Here is a 16,606-nt window from a genome sequence, read left to right on the forward strand (position 1 = left end):
GTTATAGCAGCATTACTATGAAATACAATATGGCATGAACAAACCCGAAAGACACACTGTCCATTACACAGCTGGTTCTGAGCAGCTAGGCTTGGACCAACAGGGCAGCATGAGGTCTTCACAACAACTCCAGGGTAACAGATGAGGCAGATACTGGCATGGGGAATTTAGGGGACTAACTGAATGCTCTACATATCTGGTGCAGCCATTTGATGCATCTTTTCTCCAGGCCCTGCTGGATTTTTACTTTGTTTATAGGGTCACAGCAGCAGGCCCTAGGGTGCCAGGACCAGACTAACCACCAGGGACAAAGCAAAAATCCCAGGAATCCCAGAGGCCATTTCCAGCCATGCCAAAGCAGCCCCATCTCCCCAGCATGTACATGGCCAGCTCCCTTCAGCAGCTCACCTTGGTCCAATTTTACTGCTCCTAGCCCTGCTCTACTTTGCTCTGCAGAGGCTGAGAGTGGGGTGTGGGGCCTTGGCTGTACATGATGGGATCCCCATTCCTTTCCCAGGAGCCCATGACTCATGCTGCCGATCTGTGGAAACCCCATTGGCAGGGCGCCCCACCCCAATGTTGAAATCCACCTGCCAGGACTGGCTCCCCCGCCCTCAACTTCCCATCCCTCCTCTTTGGGGTTCAGCTCCGGCATCACTTTAGTGGCTACCTCCATCTAGCCCATGTGTCTAGATACCGACTGCATCTAGATGCCCCATACCGAGCCTGGCAGCTCTCAGTTCAGCTGCCTCCACACCCAACCCTGGTGGGCATCTTTCCCATCCTGCTAATGACCACTCACAACCAAATAGTCCAGCATTGTACAAGAGTGACCCAACAACAAAACCATTTCCCCAGCACCCAAAGTAATACAGGTCAGCAACCAAGGACAAGAACAAGCTCTGTCCACTTTATTTGCTCCTCAGCCCTGGCCTGGAACCTCTTCCCCAGTCCCACTGTGCCCTGCATTGTGATGGATGTGTGGGATCACAGTTAAGCACTACTCCTGACATTATAAAATAGGAGCATGGGAGGCAGAGGAAGCCAACAGTGCTGAAACAGGGAGAAATTGGCATTAGAGGGTGTCTCAGGGAGAGGATGAACGCAAAGGAGGTGTTAGTTTGCCTTGAGCTCCAGGTAGACAGACATCTAGAACAGAGACCCAGGTGTGAACAAGTCCAGAAAAGACATAGTGACATTAAAACCGTGGACCTCCCCAGAGCCAATGGGAGGTCCTGGTTCCATGATTAAAGGTTGGCACCCACAAAGCCCATCACAGAGGGAGCCCAGGACACCACTGGGTTTTAATGAAATATCAGAGAGGTCTGACAGCACTGAGATGGGGAGCTGGGAAAGACCAGTGGTGCTGGCAGGGTATGGGCAGAAAGGGAGTTCACAGCAGGGATGAGAAATAAAGACCTAGACTAGGAGCAAGGGGGCATCATCAGCTCAAAATCCATACCCTGTCTAAAAGCTGCTGCCTGCTGTTGTGATATCAGATGCCCAAGAGGACTCCTTGGGGATCAGGTACCCTGGCCACAAGGGTGATAACCAGAAAAGAGAGAAGGAATAGAAGCAGCAGAAGGGAGTCACTCTGTTTGCAGCAGTGTGTTTAATGCTGTGTATGCAGTGACCTGTTCTCTGGTTTACCCTGTCTGTTTGTCTGCAGCAACAGAAGGGGAGAAAACCCTCCCTCTCTACAGCAGAAATGTGATTTAGCAGAGGGCCCAGGCAGGCCCAAAGCTGGAAAACATTTTTATTTCACCTTCAGAGAAAGGTGACCCTTGCCCAGCCAAGCAAAGAGGTCCTTGCAAGTGCTGAAATCTGAACACCACATTAGAACCGGACACCTCCCACCCCACCAACACCAGTAGGAGTTCAGCTCTGAGTCTGTCCTCCCTGGGGTCTGTTTTGGGTGTAAACTGGCTGAATGCAAATGCTGAATCCCCTATAGTGTAAGGATGTCGGGGGCTGAATTCCTACCCAGAGGGCCTCCCTCCCTCCTCATCTCCAAGTTAAGACTATGCTTAGGCTCCTGACTGTGTGGGAAACATCCTCACCACCTCAGGCCTTGTGTACACAGGAAAATAGCTATTACAGGATAGCCAACGGTGTTCACAGCAGAAGCTATCACAAGACATGTATCTACACTGAGGCTGGGATTGCAGATGGACAGACACACTCTCCTGCTTGGAGTGGACAGACACACTTCCCTATATGGGACACCAAAAAGCAGTGAGGATGCACCGGCACCACCTCACGGGCTATACCAATCTCCTGAGCCAGCCGACACTGATATCCAGGTCCCCTATGTCTACCCTGATTAGGTAGATTCCAGCCAGCTCAGCCATGCTCACCCCTGTCGCGGTAGTACAGACATACTTCTAAATGTCCTGTGCCCCCTTTGAAAGCACATAATGCTATTCCCCGCACAGAATCAGAATAACCACACAGCGAGTTAGCATAGAATAGCTCTTCTACTTTAAATTCATGCCCCCCAGATTGTTTTGTCTGAGCTTCCCGCAGCCACTTTGACTCCACACCCAGTGCTGCCACAAACCAGGCTGCAACCATGTCATGCACTGGGGTTGCGGGGGGGTGAGGGATGGCCAGAATCATCAGCTGTATTATCTCAGCTACCAGAAAGATTTAGAGAGTAAGCCTCTGTCCAGTACAGGCAGGGGAGCTGAGCTTTAATCACTCTGGCCCAGGCCTAGCTGACAGCAGCTTCTGGATGGACCTAGAATTAGGTCAGACAGGTCCCTGGGATGCAGGGACTGAATGAAGTAGTTCTGTTGGAGGAAGAGGCTCCATGGAGCAGTGACCTGGGCAGGGAAGACATGACGGCTAGGACAAGCCACCAGGAGCTAATCAAGGAGCCAGTTGGAAAGGTATCCAGGGGCCCTGATGGGATCCAAACTAACTCCTGGCTTTCCCAGCACATCCAGCTGCTTGTGAGGAGGGGTAAGGAAAGGGTTAATAACCAATCAGCTAGGGAGATACGGCAGTGTCATTCCCCTAGCACTGAGAAACAGGACCCTCCTCAGTTAGTGCACAGCCTAAGGCCTGATCCTGAGTGGGGTTGAAGATCCCCAGCTTTCAGTGAAGCCAGGAACCCCCCAAACTACTACTAGCTTCACTAGGTCCACTTATCCCTGTTGCAGCTGTCTGGGGAGCAGTGGGTATACAAGAAGATATGGTCTCAACTGATCTTCACTCCCAGGGATAGGGCTGGGTCTGTAAACAGGGTATGTCTAACTCCTTCCCCTCTGCATGGTGTGAAAAGACCCAGGGTTGCAGCTGCCAGGGGGCTTTGAGCCCAGCTATGCAGGAGATACCTACAGAGTGACCCAAACTTCCCTTAGACTCACACTGCCCAGTTCAGCAACTGGCCCTCCCATGGGACCCCATGGGAATTCTCTGCTTTAAACTTACTCACAGCCACTGTCAGCCGAAGGCAACTATTGCTTCCCAGGAGACTGTTCTTCCTGGATACTGCATCTATCCTAGGAGGCCAGCCCACCTCTAAAGGGGACGCAGTGCCTGGCACAGCTTTAAAACACAGGGAAAGAGCCCACCAAGGGCTGCCCTAGGGGCTGGGTTCAGTTTCAAAGGGAGTAGGTGACGCTTGGGTATGTGGCTACAAGGGAATCTATGTCAACTCCAATGTCCAGGTGGCAAGGGAGGCACAAGGCAAAGCAGTCACTTTTCCTGCTACCCCTCTCTCCAAGCCCCAGAGTTGCACCGGATCTAGACTTGGGAGCAGGGCAGGAAGAGAGGCAAGCTGTGATCGTAAAAATCATAGAAAAATAGGGCTGCCAGGGCTTGCAGGAGGTCATCTAGCGCTACACAAACCCTTTGTTAAAGGCAAGATCAGCCCTGATTAAACCACCCCTCCCAAGCATTTGTCTAACTTCTGTGACAGATCCAGAATTGTCCCTTTTGGAGAAGTTACTCTGCAGATGAAATAGAGATTTACACCTGGGCAACAGAACACCAATTCAGCCAAGTGACACCCTATCAAAGTCAATCATAGACATGTCCCTCACATGCTACCTCAGACTTGGGCTCAGCATTTGCCAAGCACTGTACAGACCAATCCACAGAACTCCCCCATCCAGCAAGAATGTTTGCGATGACAAACATACTTCCCTACTCAGATCAGGACAAACCTCCCCTGAAATCTCAAAACCACTCACAAGCCTCAACACCACAAACACTGGGTCAACTGAAATGTGCCAATAATGCCAAAATGTTTTATTTCCAATGTTTAACGTTCCCCCCCGCCTTTTATTTTCACATTTTCTTTTAGTATAAATTAACTTAAGCTTCTAACCCAAATATTTTCAACTAGGAAATGGAACTTGATCATTTAAACAGAAAGGAAATGTTGAAAGGGAACACTTTGGATATTTCAAAATTCTTTTTTTCTGACAATTTTTTTGTACTGGATTTTGTCAAGCTGACACGTCCCTGTGAAGTTTCACTTTCAATAAATCATTGAACAAATGGGTCCTTAAAAATTAATAAATACTAATAAATCCCCCTACACTCCTTCCCCTGCACCCTCTGAAGCATGGATTAAAAGCTTGATCACTATGTTACTGGTAGGAACAATGACGCAGAAAGAGAAATGATTTGTCCAAAGTCATGGAGAGAGCTGGGGACTGCGCTGAAAAGAGAAGGCGGCAGTTCCTAGCTCCCTGCTCTGAGCATGAGGGGTGACCTGCTCTTGGGTAGGGGGGGAAGGAGGTAGAGATCACTCAGTATTTACTGCTTTCTTCCCCCAAATCCCTGTATGCCAGGGGTCCATGCAGCCATGGTAACTTCAGAGAGGGTTGTTCAGGGCCTCGTCCTTTCAGTTTAGATTTGAAGCTGAAATAGCTAAAGAACACATTCAGAAGCCTGTCTAACATCATCTCAGCTACATAGTTGGTCCAATAAAAGATATCACCCTAAGAAATCCTTGCCTCTCACATCATTTCTGGACCTTTACAGCTACAACATCACTCTTACACTATCTAAGGAACCCAGTGGCAGACTGCACCCTCCTCTGTGTTACACTACTGCGGAGCCCACAGCAATGCTTCCCCATTAATATCCGCAGGGGAAAAAGAAATTCAACAGGCCCTGCCTGTCCCGGGGGGATACAGTTGCACAAACCAAGGTTCCAGCGCAGACACCACCGCATCAGCATGAAGCAGAGGTTGCGCTCATGTGATTTACTGTCATCCGAGTCTGCTTGTGCAGTATTTCACCAGGAGCTTGCCCTAAGATAGTTAAATTGATGTCACCATGCTGGCACCAACCATCAAGGAGCTCTTGGCAAGGGTGAGGAATGGATTCTGCCATCACTTACCCAAGCCTAGAATGGGGGGAACCTGGTAAAATCAATAGACTGACACCAGTGTGAACAGAAGCAGAACCAGGCCCTCTGATATGCAGGCTTATAGGCCATTCCAGATCAGGAGGCAGTTGACTCTGCCATGGCTCTTGGAAGCAGCAATTTGCAATCACCAGGATTGGGCCAGGGAGTGAAGATACAGTAGCAGGTGTCCTGAGAAGGGCAGGGAAGTGCCTCTTCTAAGATCACCTGCTTCCAGGAGCAGAGCCACTAAATCCAGCTGTGGCTGGTGAGCCCGAACCCATATGCATTAGCATCCCTTGGGGGGAGCTCTCCAAAGAACTGGGCTAAAGTTCAGGTACGTACGGATTTAAAAAGGCTGGTAGGTGTTGCGATCGCCCTGCAGGTCCTTCCTCATTGGTTTGTTAGGCGAATCTTTTTGCCTTCCGCAAAGGAAAATCCTCAGTGCAGCCAGTCTGATGAACGGAGCCAGTCCCCAAAGAGATCGTCTGGTTGAGCACCGTGTGTCAGGGAGAACTAGTCCAGGTGAGTGTAGCAAACACTCAGTGACTCACTGCTAAGCTCTCACCCTCTCCCCTTCACTCCTTCCCCACCTTCCCAGCTCCGCCCTCCTACCTGCCCCAGATGATTTTAACCCTTCCAGGCAGGGACAGAGTGGCTGATAGAAGCCTTTGCCCTTCTGGGATCTCTCCCTTGAAAGAGCAGGGAGGGGATGGGAAGCTTGCAGCAGACACCACAAACAGAGGGTAATTAAAGAAGAAAGAAACAACAGCTTCCTTTTCTGTCTTTTTTTTCTCCCTCCTCCACCTCCTCCAAACCTGGGCTTATTGACAGCTGCAAATACACAAGTAGCAATAAGGGAGCTTCGGGCAGGGTGCAAGATCAGTGCACAACCACTGTTTGGATCCAGGGCAGGAAGGCTTAGAGAATGTCATGACCCATGCCTGAGAAATACACCGTCCAGACACAGTGACAGGCCAGAACCTGCCTACCTTAAAGCATATACAATTATAATACAGCAACAATTAATTGTGTTTACTTCTACAGTGATGTCCATTTAAGACCTCAGAGTACTTTCTTGCCTGTCTTTTACACATCAGCATTTTGCTTGTAGGATTTTTGTAGTAGGGACAGAGCTTCCTGTTTGTACCATAACGTACTCAGTACGTTTGGATGCTGTAAAAGATAGATCGATAGATCTATCAATTGATAGATAGATAGAACTAGACAATTTCATTCACCCCAAAATTAAATGATTTCTCTTTGTCTCAAGCTTATTTATTCTTTTTGCTTCACCTCTTATTTTTTAAATGTTGGTCAGGTTTTCAGCAAAAAATGCCTTTTGGAATGAGGAGCCAAAAGAGTTTCTACGTGAAGATGTTAAAATGAAACCTGAAAGGTACCATTTCATTTTGCAAATGCCAACACAACGTGTCTTATTGCCTTGCAAACAATTGCGCCACTTCTTCAGCTCAAGAATGGTTGCTGAAACCTGTCTAAATTCCCTATAATTTGGGCTCTCTCCAAAACTCCAGTCTTCTGTGAACTTACTGTTTGTCAACAAAAATCTGCCCAGCTGTAAAGGTTGTTTTTTTTTCTTTCCCCGCACCGGTCCTGGAAGCACTGCAATACCAGGTCAATGCATGGAGTGGATGGAGCACGCTCCGGCTCCACCAACCAATACCAAAAAGAATTTGCTCAACATGAGCGGAAGGCAGGGAGAGGCTGCAGGGCCTGCCCGGCTCAGACTAGCATCCCTTGTGATAAATAAAGCAGGTGAGCCGCACTCCGGATCACAGCATCCCCCCTGCCAAAGACAGATTAGTTTGGTGCAAGCTGTAAAGGTAATGAGAACACCCCCTACAGCACCTGGTATTCCCAGAGAAAGCCCCCAGGAAAACACAAGTGACCCCATTCCAACCCCTGCACTCTGAGAGGTCACATGAGTTCACAGCAAACCAGAATGACCTCTTTGTTATCTGGCCTTTGTGAACAAATGAGGCATTCCCATCTGAATACAAAGGCACAGGTCTACTGCACTTCACCCAGCTCCAACAGACTCCACTGGATGAGATGAAAGGAGGGACCTGTTGTTCTTTACCTGGAATGCACCTCACTGAGGGGTCATAGCAGCTGCTTATAGATTTATGGCAGTGAGAATCACTAAACATGAGAGGTACCCCTCCTAGGAGGAATAGGAACAAAGGACTAAAAGCCCTCCCCTCCCCAAGCATAAAGTCCAGTCCCCTGTGTTAACATGCAATTGTTAACTGAGCGAATCCCCCAAATCACCACTTCAACAACATTGAAAACACCAAGAACACTCTCTAATATGGCACAGATAAGAGCTGGGGGGTGGGGAACGGGACGACAAAGGCAATGCTAGTGTCCTCAGTGTCCAAGCCCCTCAGGCTTAGAAATGTGGAACATTCCCCATCCCACCCCCTCTGAATGACCTCTTGTAGACTCTCCTTCAAAGCCCCCAGAAGCCAATAGGAAACTTTCTGTTGACTCCTGTGGCTCTTAAGCAGGCACATTATTGGGCTCAATGTAAAGTGGAAATTGATGGCCTGAGTGGCAGTGCAAGTCAGATTAGACCACTAAACAGTCCCTTCTCACCTTTTGATCTAGGAAACAATGAAGTTATGCAATTCAGCCCAAAGGACAGTGTATTTCAGTAGAATTAATAGTGGTGCCCCTGTTTTCATCCCTTAATGTTCCTAACAGAAGGATGTCAAATAGTGGCAGTTCTGGTGAAGAAGACCTCTGAGCACATCACTGGCTCTAATGGAAGAAGGTTTTAAGGCAAGAGCAATATCCCTCTTACAATGAAGTCACCTGGACTGCTAAAGTCTGTGAGCAAACAAACCCATCCGTCAGCAACTGTAAAGCTAAGTCATTAATGCCTCTTGCATTTTCCAGAGCTTCCTGCCTTTTATGCATCTGTCGCTCAACTATAAGCTCTTTATAGCAAAGCCTGTGTCTTTCTGTTTGTACTGTAAAGTGCCCGGGACAGACAGCCAGGCAGTACTGAGACCTTTTATATTTAATATTTATATGAGATAATACCCAAAAGACCCAATCCTTTTAGCAGGATTTGGGGTTTATTATGCTGGACACTGTTACATACAGGCATATGCAGACAGAGGCCCTGCCTGAAACACCTTGGAGTGTAATCAGTTATAAATGATAGCAATACTGTCTGCTGTTCTGGAATTCCCCCCACTACCGTGTCTGAGGTGGTTCTGGTCTGGATTTGTCCCAGAAGCACCAGACCGAGGTGTTCTCCTCCCATATACATAACCTGGTGCGTGCTTCTAACTTGAAAAAGACGGTTGATAGAAAACCCCATGGGGAGATGAAAGGCTGTTGATCCCAATGAACCCACGTCAGATCTGTAGCCAGACAGCCCAGCCACACCCTGGACCCCCTCTGATATACAATGGGAACTAGGACGGACAGGCAACAGGTGAGGGGCTGAGCCCCCCCCCCACCCCCCCCTACTCTGCATACACCAGACTGAGACTGGAAGTAGGGACTGCAGCCCAAGCTGGCAATGCAGCTGGTAGAAGGGGGTTTCAGAATTAACCCTTTTACCGCTCTCTTCCCACATGAATTTGTGAGTCGTGTTTACTACACCTAGCTGGGGGCTACTCCAATATAACTATGGCCCCAGAGGCTGAAACATTAGTATATGGGCCTCAGGTTGCTTGGGTTCTGTTCATGGTTCTGCTGCTGGATCTGCCCCTGAGCAAGTCACTTCCCCTCCCTGTACTTCTTTCAGTCTTATCTATTTAGACTGAAGTTTCTTTGGGGCAAGAGGACATCTTCTACTGGGTGCTTGCACAGTGCCTACCTACCACACCAGGCCCCAATCTTGGTTGGAAACTTTAGGCCCATCAAATAAGTACAAGTAGCAAAATTCAGGGTGATTTTGCTCTTATGTCATGTTAAGCCCATTAGAGTGTCTCCTGATTTGCATTGGTCCAATTAAGCCCAGAATAGAGCTGGATATATATTTTACAATCTCCAGTTTACCGTCTAGGTTGCCAGGCTCTGAAAAATAGGAGATGGGACACATGTTTGCATCTTTCATAAACATATGTACATGGTGACTAAGTCGCATGTATCAAGGCTGAATTTTACCCTCCTGGCCTGCATAGGAATTCGTTTGTCTCTAGGAAAAAAAAAAAGAACTCTCCTCATTTTCATACCCTCTTGCCTTTCTAATGTAACTTTCACCCCAAAGAATACACAAGAATCACCTCCCCAGCCTCTGAAATGCAGCCACTGCTGGGGTAGAGCACAGCAACTGTTTCACAGCCTCGCACAACGCAGCAAGTTAGGACAAGAAGCTCAGAAGACTGCCAAAACCAATGGAGCCTGCAAACGGAACATGCCAAGGCAGAAAGCAGTTGCCCACATGGAGATTTACCACTGGCAAAAAGTGTTAGGGCACACTCACTGCTCATAAGCAATTCCAGATTTCAGTCTCCTCCAGCACATGGCACCTCAAGCAGCAGAACGCACCCTAGTGCTAAACCGGCTCTTTGCATTTCATAGCTGTAGGAAAAGTGCTACCTACTGACACATTGACATCATTCCCTGAGTGCCTTGGTTCCTTCCAGATACTGCCCCTCCAAACACAGACCTTGCCTGAAACCTGCTCTGCCTATGACAGCCCATGAAGTGGGATGGTAACAGGCATTCCCTCTACAAGCCCCTTCCTTGCCCCCATGAACATGCATACCCAGAACTTAATCCTGCACAGATTCTAAGGAGTTACTCTATCTATCAAGGACTTACTTCCCTGGGGAGCAGCACATACACACGATGTGCACTGGAGAGCTGGCACTACACTTCCAAAAGCAGCAGTGCAGGGAAGAATGTCACAGGCCAGGAGGGGGACCCAGACACTGTCCAGGGAAGTGGAGAGGCTGCTAGGCTTGCCAAATCCTTTCTGAACTGGGAGCTTTTTGTACAATCTTGGAAGTGCTGGCATGGCTGGGAAAAGCTCTGAAGGGATCAGAGTTCCTGTGATCCCACAAGAAAGAGGGATTTTGTCTCCAAGGGGCTGCCCTGGGGGCTTCCTCTCCTTGGAGAGGGGAGCGCCGGGAAGCGGGGAAGATCCCTGAGATTTCCTGTCCTATTACCAGAGTGGACTGTAAACTGGCAGGACCTGGCCCTTATTGTGAGTCTGCAGATGGGTCTTTCCATGCCAAAAATCATATCACACTTGGCAAGGGCCAGGAGCAGGGCTGAGAGGAAGCTTACACAGCTGCAGGCCCAGCTAACAGGTCAGGGCACTGCCTGGAGGAAGCTAGCCCCCCTGTAATTCCAGTTTGCAACCAAGAAGAGCTATAAAAAGTGCTTATAGCTTTACCCCAAGGTTAAAACCCTTCCATTACATGCTCATTTTGAGAGGCATTGAAGTCCAAACCTCCCAAACACCAGTGCAGAGAATGGAAACAACAATTAGTTGGAGAGCTCTGACTTTGGATAGTAGTTTACCGGCAGATCTGGGTGAGGTCACAGGTCCCAGTAAGGCACCAAAAAAAGCCAGCATTAGCACACATAATCCACCAATTTCAAAGGGCCTCACCACATCGGTAGTGGTGATGATGATGACACCCATTCTCTAGGTGGGGAAACTGAGGCACAGAGCAGGGTGGGGAATTGCTCACAGTCACACAACATATGGCAAAATGAGCAACAGGACACTGGAGTCCTATGCTCCTGTCCCCTGCTTTTACCTATGAAATTGTACTCTCCCTTCCAGAGCTGGGAAGGGAACCCAGGAGTCCTGACCCCTTCATTCCACCTCTCCTAATAAGAACTGGGGAAAGGACTTGAGGCCCCTAACACCAAATTGGATGGACTCAACTAACTGTCTCCCTAGGGCCAGGAGTTTAATGTACCAGCTCTATGTGATAGCTAAATGCCTAGGCAAGAAAACAAAGATCTGCTCAGGGTCTGAGGTCTCCCCTTCCTAGTGCCCATGTGGCTAGTGTGGCTAAGGCACACCAATTTCTGTAGCCAATGACATAAAAGAGCTGTGGTTGCTGTCACATCTGACTGCTTTTGGCTTCCCAACAGCCAAATAGCAATTTACAGCCAAGTCAACTGCGATGGGGGGTGGGGCATCCTCTGATATGATCCAAAACAGGGTTCAAACTCTCACTTCCAGAGCTATCTTAAGACTCCTTAATGGCACTGCCATCACTCCACCCTTTGAAGGGCTGATACCTGCCATGTAGCTTATGGATTGGAGGGTCACATAGCCCTTCATAAACTAGATACAAGCAATACTGCTGAAGTGCAGCCACCTCTGGGGAGGAGAGAAGACAAGCAACCAGTACCCAGCATAATGGAGCTTGGGATTTCCTCCTCCCAGCTCAGACAGAAGTGAGACTGAACCTCCCTTGGCAGTGCTTGGGCCAGGGCTGGATGCGGGAATGCAGGACCAGTGTCTTTTGCCTTTATTATTGTTCCGTGCTGCAGACTCATATAATCAGTGGAGCTGCACTAATGCAGCCCAATGGCTGTGAACCTACATGAAGGCATCAGGATGGGTAGCGCTGGAGTGAGACCTGTTCCCCTCTCAGGAACTTTTGCACAAGTCTCCCGGAAGAGACAGGCTCAGGGCTGCTCTCCCATCCCTAGCACTAGAGGCTCAGTGCCTGCCGAGACCACACAGGTGGTGTAAATAATGTTAATGCCAGAGAATTACCGTGGGGGCATTTCCTCACCAAGCAGCGTCTGAAACACCGAGCCGTGCCTTGAAATTACAGCTAATTACAGAGCCCATTTGCATAAATTACAAGGCGAGAGGCAAATTCCTTCAATCCCTCCCGTGTTGCTTAGGCAGCAGGTTCTGCTCCAGCCGTTCACTGTGCAGAGACAGAAGCAAGAGCTGCTGGCGATGGGGTTGGGGCAGAGGGGGGGTCAAGGGACAAAAAGGAGGGGAGCAGGGGAAAGAAAGTTCATGGAGCTACCAAACAATAGCATAGGTGTCATCGAGCGGCTAAAATGGCTCCTTGCAATGGTATCTCTGGTCCCCACATTCTCTACTCCAGGGCCTCTCAGCTGTATTCTCTTTCCATGCCTTCTCAATTCAAAGACTCCCTCAACCCTTTCAGAATCAAGGCCTCAAATTTTCTGGTCAGCTTGGCTGCTGTACACAGCCTCAGAAAGTCAATTTAATCCTGAGCAGGGAGCAGTCTTGGTAGCACAGAAGTACCCTACCTTCTTGCCATCCCGGCATCCAAAACTGCCCCTTGCACAGGTGTGCATACATTAGAACAGCCCTCAGGTTGCTGTACCTAATGTCAAGCTTCAGGCCTGCTCCAGCTGGTCCTAGGAACTGAGCAGAATGTAAAGCAGGAGAGTGGCTGAAACCCAATTTACCCCACATTCCTGAGCTGATTTCAACACATCCAAGCTAGAGTATGAGTCCCTGCATCTAGGTTGAAAAGATGAGCTGCCTTCAGGGAGGGAGCTCAAGGCCATGGAGCCATCCCAGACCAGATCTGCATGATGGACCAGATCTGCAGTTTGGACAATGGAGAATTTCATCACTGTCAGGAGCAGCCTTCACCCCTCAACCTGGACCCAGGCAGTCATGTCCCACCCAGTTGTAGCCACACTCACACAGCAATGCCTTCTTATTCTAAACTACTTTGGACAGCTCCACTATAGGGATGGAAAGGGCTCTGCCCCTGCTGCCCTCTTAGCCCTGCTTCAGGAAGGGATATGGACCTGCTGCTGTCCCCCATTTAGATGCAGCTTCCAGCAGTGTTTCTGCTCCGATCTCTCTCCAAGCCAGAAAGTGATAAATACTGATAGACTGGGGATGAAAGAGTTGGGTTTGGGAGCAGACCTCAGCTGCTTTGTTGGGGAATTCTATGTCCATGAATTTCCATGATACCTCCTAACCTTTTCCAAAGTGTTGACCTGACGCTGGTTAGTTACAAACCATCACAGCCTTAGCAGAACCTATCTCTTCATATCAATTACCCAAGCAGTCGGGCAAACCCACACTGTTGCCCTCCTTCCCCCTGGACCTCTAGCAGCAGCTGGGTACTTGTTCCTCTCCCCCTCTTCCTCTCCCCCTCAAGGTCGCTTTTGTTTGGTGGTAGCAAAATCCTGTGCTCAGCACCCATCTCCAGCTCCCTCCCCAGGAGACGGCGCCTTGTCGGTTGCAGGCGGGTAGGTTTTGAAGTCTGCAGTTCAGAGCCCTTCCAGGTGGCTCGGAAGCAGCTCTGTGGCTCAGACTCCCAGACTCTTGTCTGCAGCACCCGCCGGGTCTCCCATCCTTTCCTCAAATCCCTTCCTCCTCCTCCTCTCCGTCACTTTAAGACTTTGCTTCCTTCTTGGGATCTGTAATTTGTTCTCTGTTTCCTTTCTCGGGAACAACTTTTGCCAAATGCACCTTGATCCCTACCCACAGCCCCCACCACATTATACCAGACCAGAGATCCCTCCCCCAGCTCTGTTGATGTCCCTCCATCCCAACCTGCACCCCCCTTCTATTCCAGTTCAGGGCACTTCCTCATCCACAGCCTTGCTGCAACCCGTCAAGCCTGGCTCACAACCCTGTCTGTTCCAGTTTTGGGGTCCCCCCATAAGCAGAGCTGTGCCGGCGTCCCTCACTCCTGGCCCATAGCCTGCCCTGTTCTGCCACTCCCCACATACACAGCCCTACTGACACACCCTGCTCCTTACCTGGGCCTCCCATCTTGCTAGGCCAGTCACAGAAACATTGCTCCCAGTCACTTGGGTGGCACAGAGAAAGGGGCGCTTGGGAGTAATGACCTGGCAGCTGAGGACAAGGAGGTAGAATGGCGAGGGGGAGACAGAGAGAGAGCACCTGCCAAGCTACTGGGGGGCAGACAAAGCTGAAGGCTAGGGACCCTGTGCTGCAGAAGCTGTATTGAATAGGGGCCACACCAGCAGTCATGCTCATGCTCGCTTTAAACATGTTTAGCTCAGGAACCAGTAGCAGTTTAGCCACAGCAGTGCAGAGCTCAGGCAGGCTACAGCGCCTGCCTGAGAAGCTAAGTGAATATGGGCTGGTTAGCCCATGTCAAGCTCCGGCTCCTGCCACTACATTGCTAGCAAGGCCTAAGGTGACTAACTGAAAACAGCTACACCTATGCTGTGCATGTACACACACACAGAGCCTGGGCATTGAGGTGTTTTCTGCATCCCCCAAACACACACAAACACACACATGCACCCCCCCTCTTCAAGCTGTCTTCACTGCTGCTCTGTACAGCATCCCTGCTCTTGTGCATGTGTTCATCCACATAAATACACACCCAGCCTCCGCATTGCTTTTGATCACTGCATTGATCTGCCTCACACCCTCTGCTGCCAATGTATATATACACATATGTATGTATGCACACACAGTCACACACCAGACTGCCTGCCCCACACTCCTGGCCTGTGGGACACGCACCCACATGGCATCCACAGTGCCGGCAAACCCAGCTCTCCTGACAAACAACAATTTGTTTTATGACAGAAGAGGAAATTGCCTTCAGTTTCATAAGAGCCAGGAGTCCTTTTGAAGTGATCTGCCCTCCAGCAAGGGGAGGGACCTCTCTTCTTCCTTAAATTCCCTCCCTGCCCCCCTCCCAAAAAACACACCTTTAATTATTGTTTGGGAGAAGCTCCCCAGTGAGCAGCTGGGTGGAAGCAGCCAAGAGGGAAGGGAGGCAACTCAATATAGAGGGGCTCCCATGATGGGGGGAGGGACATGCCTGGATATTTCACTGCCGACCACTGAACCCCTTCCAAGGGGTAGCAATGGGAAGCTGTTCCCAGCACAAGCCAGCGATGAAAGCTGTAAGGGAAAGTGAGGAGAAGGGCTGGTTTAAATCCTTTAGCCCCATTGACTGCAATGCTGCAACACTTTACAGCATCTGGGGAACATACACATGTGTGTCAGATGGAGAGAGGGTGATCTGCAGAGATCAGTACCTCCACCCCACTTCCTACATCCCCACCCCACTCCCCACATCTCCACCCTGAGGTTCAGCTGACCCTTTGTTGCTGCTGACCTAGGCAGGATGGTCCTTGCTGGCCATGGTGGAGCAATTCCTGTTCTCATTGGTCCAAGGGGTGGTGACCATGAGAGTCCCGTGAAGGTGAGAAGAGGTGTGCATGAGGGGTCCTGTTATATATATAGAGGGGCTTATCTCTGTTCATCTCTGCCAACCCATCCTGCTGCTCCTCTCCATGCCCGCACTGACCCATATTCCTTCCTTCTCCCTCCCTGATCTCTCTTCATTCTCTCCTCCTGCCCCCCCACAACTGTACCCAGCAACCCATCCTCCTTTCTCTTCCTCTCTCTCACACCCATTCACTCATTGTCCCCTTCTCCATGCCTGTCTCCCCTTTCCCCCACAACCATGTGCCCTTCCCCTTTCAGATCCCACCCCACCCTATGTGCCTCCACAAACCGGTCTGAGAGGCCAGGTTCCATCTACCAGAGCAGCTCCAGCCCAGCCCAGCCTAGCCCAGCTACTTGGCCATAGGCAGGGAGAGAAAAGTCAAGGCACACCCAAGGACATCTTGTCCTTAAGAGAAAGGTGGGTCTACGGCATGGCATGGAGGGAGCCGGGAAAGCAGTTATAGCAGTGGAGAAACCCATCCTTCATCAAGGAGAATATCCCACAGCCTGTGCCCCTGCTGCTTTCCACCAAATCCAGTGAAAGTGGCGTAGGAGGCACTGAACTACTCCACCTCACCCCCTTCCCTGCTGGGATCCATTGTGACACCCATATACAGTCTTTCTTCCCAGCCCCAGTCTTAGACCATGATGGTTTCCTCTGCATTCATTCCCTGGCTTGTTCGAGCCAAACCTCTGGAACCCTTTTTTCATACAATCATAGAATCATAGAACCTGAGGATTGGAAGGGACCTCAGGAGGTCACATCTAGTGCAACCCCCTGCTCAAAGCAAGACCATCCCCAACTAGATCATTCCAGCCAGGGCTCTGTCAAGCCGGGCTTTAAAAATATGCAAGGATGGAGATTCCACCACCTCTCTAGGTAACCCATTTCAGTGCTTCACCACCCTCCTAGTCAGAAAGTTTTTCCTAATATCCAACTTAAACCTCCCTTAGTGCAATTTGACACCATTCCTCCTTGTTCTGTCATCTGCCACCACTAAGAACAGTCCAGCTCCATCCTCTTTGGAACCCCTTTTCAGGTATTAAAAGGCCGCTATCAA

At 49.8% G+C, this 16,606-nt stretch overlaps 1 protein-coding gene across 3 annotated transcripts in view; it reads right to left on the minus strand.

The window, feature by feature from the left end:
- Positions 1–16,606, minus strand: part of SP6 (Sp6 transcription factor) — a 49,177-nt gene that overhangs the window by 6,632 nt on the left and 25,939 nt on the right. The window contains exon 1 of one of the 3 annotated variants that reach the window (XM_090044628.1): positions 5,711–5,899. The exons of the other annotated variants lie outside the window; for them this stretch is intronic. The gene's annotated coding sequence lies outside the window, so the exon portion shown is untranslated. Of the gene's footprint in view, positions 1–5,710; positions 5,900–16,606 lie in introns of those variants that run through there. 3 annotated transcript variants of the gene reach the window in all.

This window comes from Crocodylus siamensis, chromosome 4 (genome assembly GCF_052110815.1).
Source record: "Crocodylus siamensis isolate JL-2025a chromosome 4, ASM5211081v1, whole genome shotgun sequence".
Classification (NCBI taxonomy): Eukaryota; Metazoa; Chordata; order Crocodylia; family Crocodylidae; genus Crocodylus; species Crocodylus siamensis.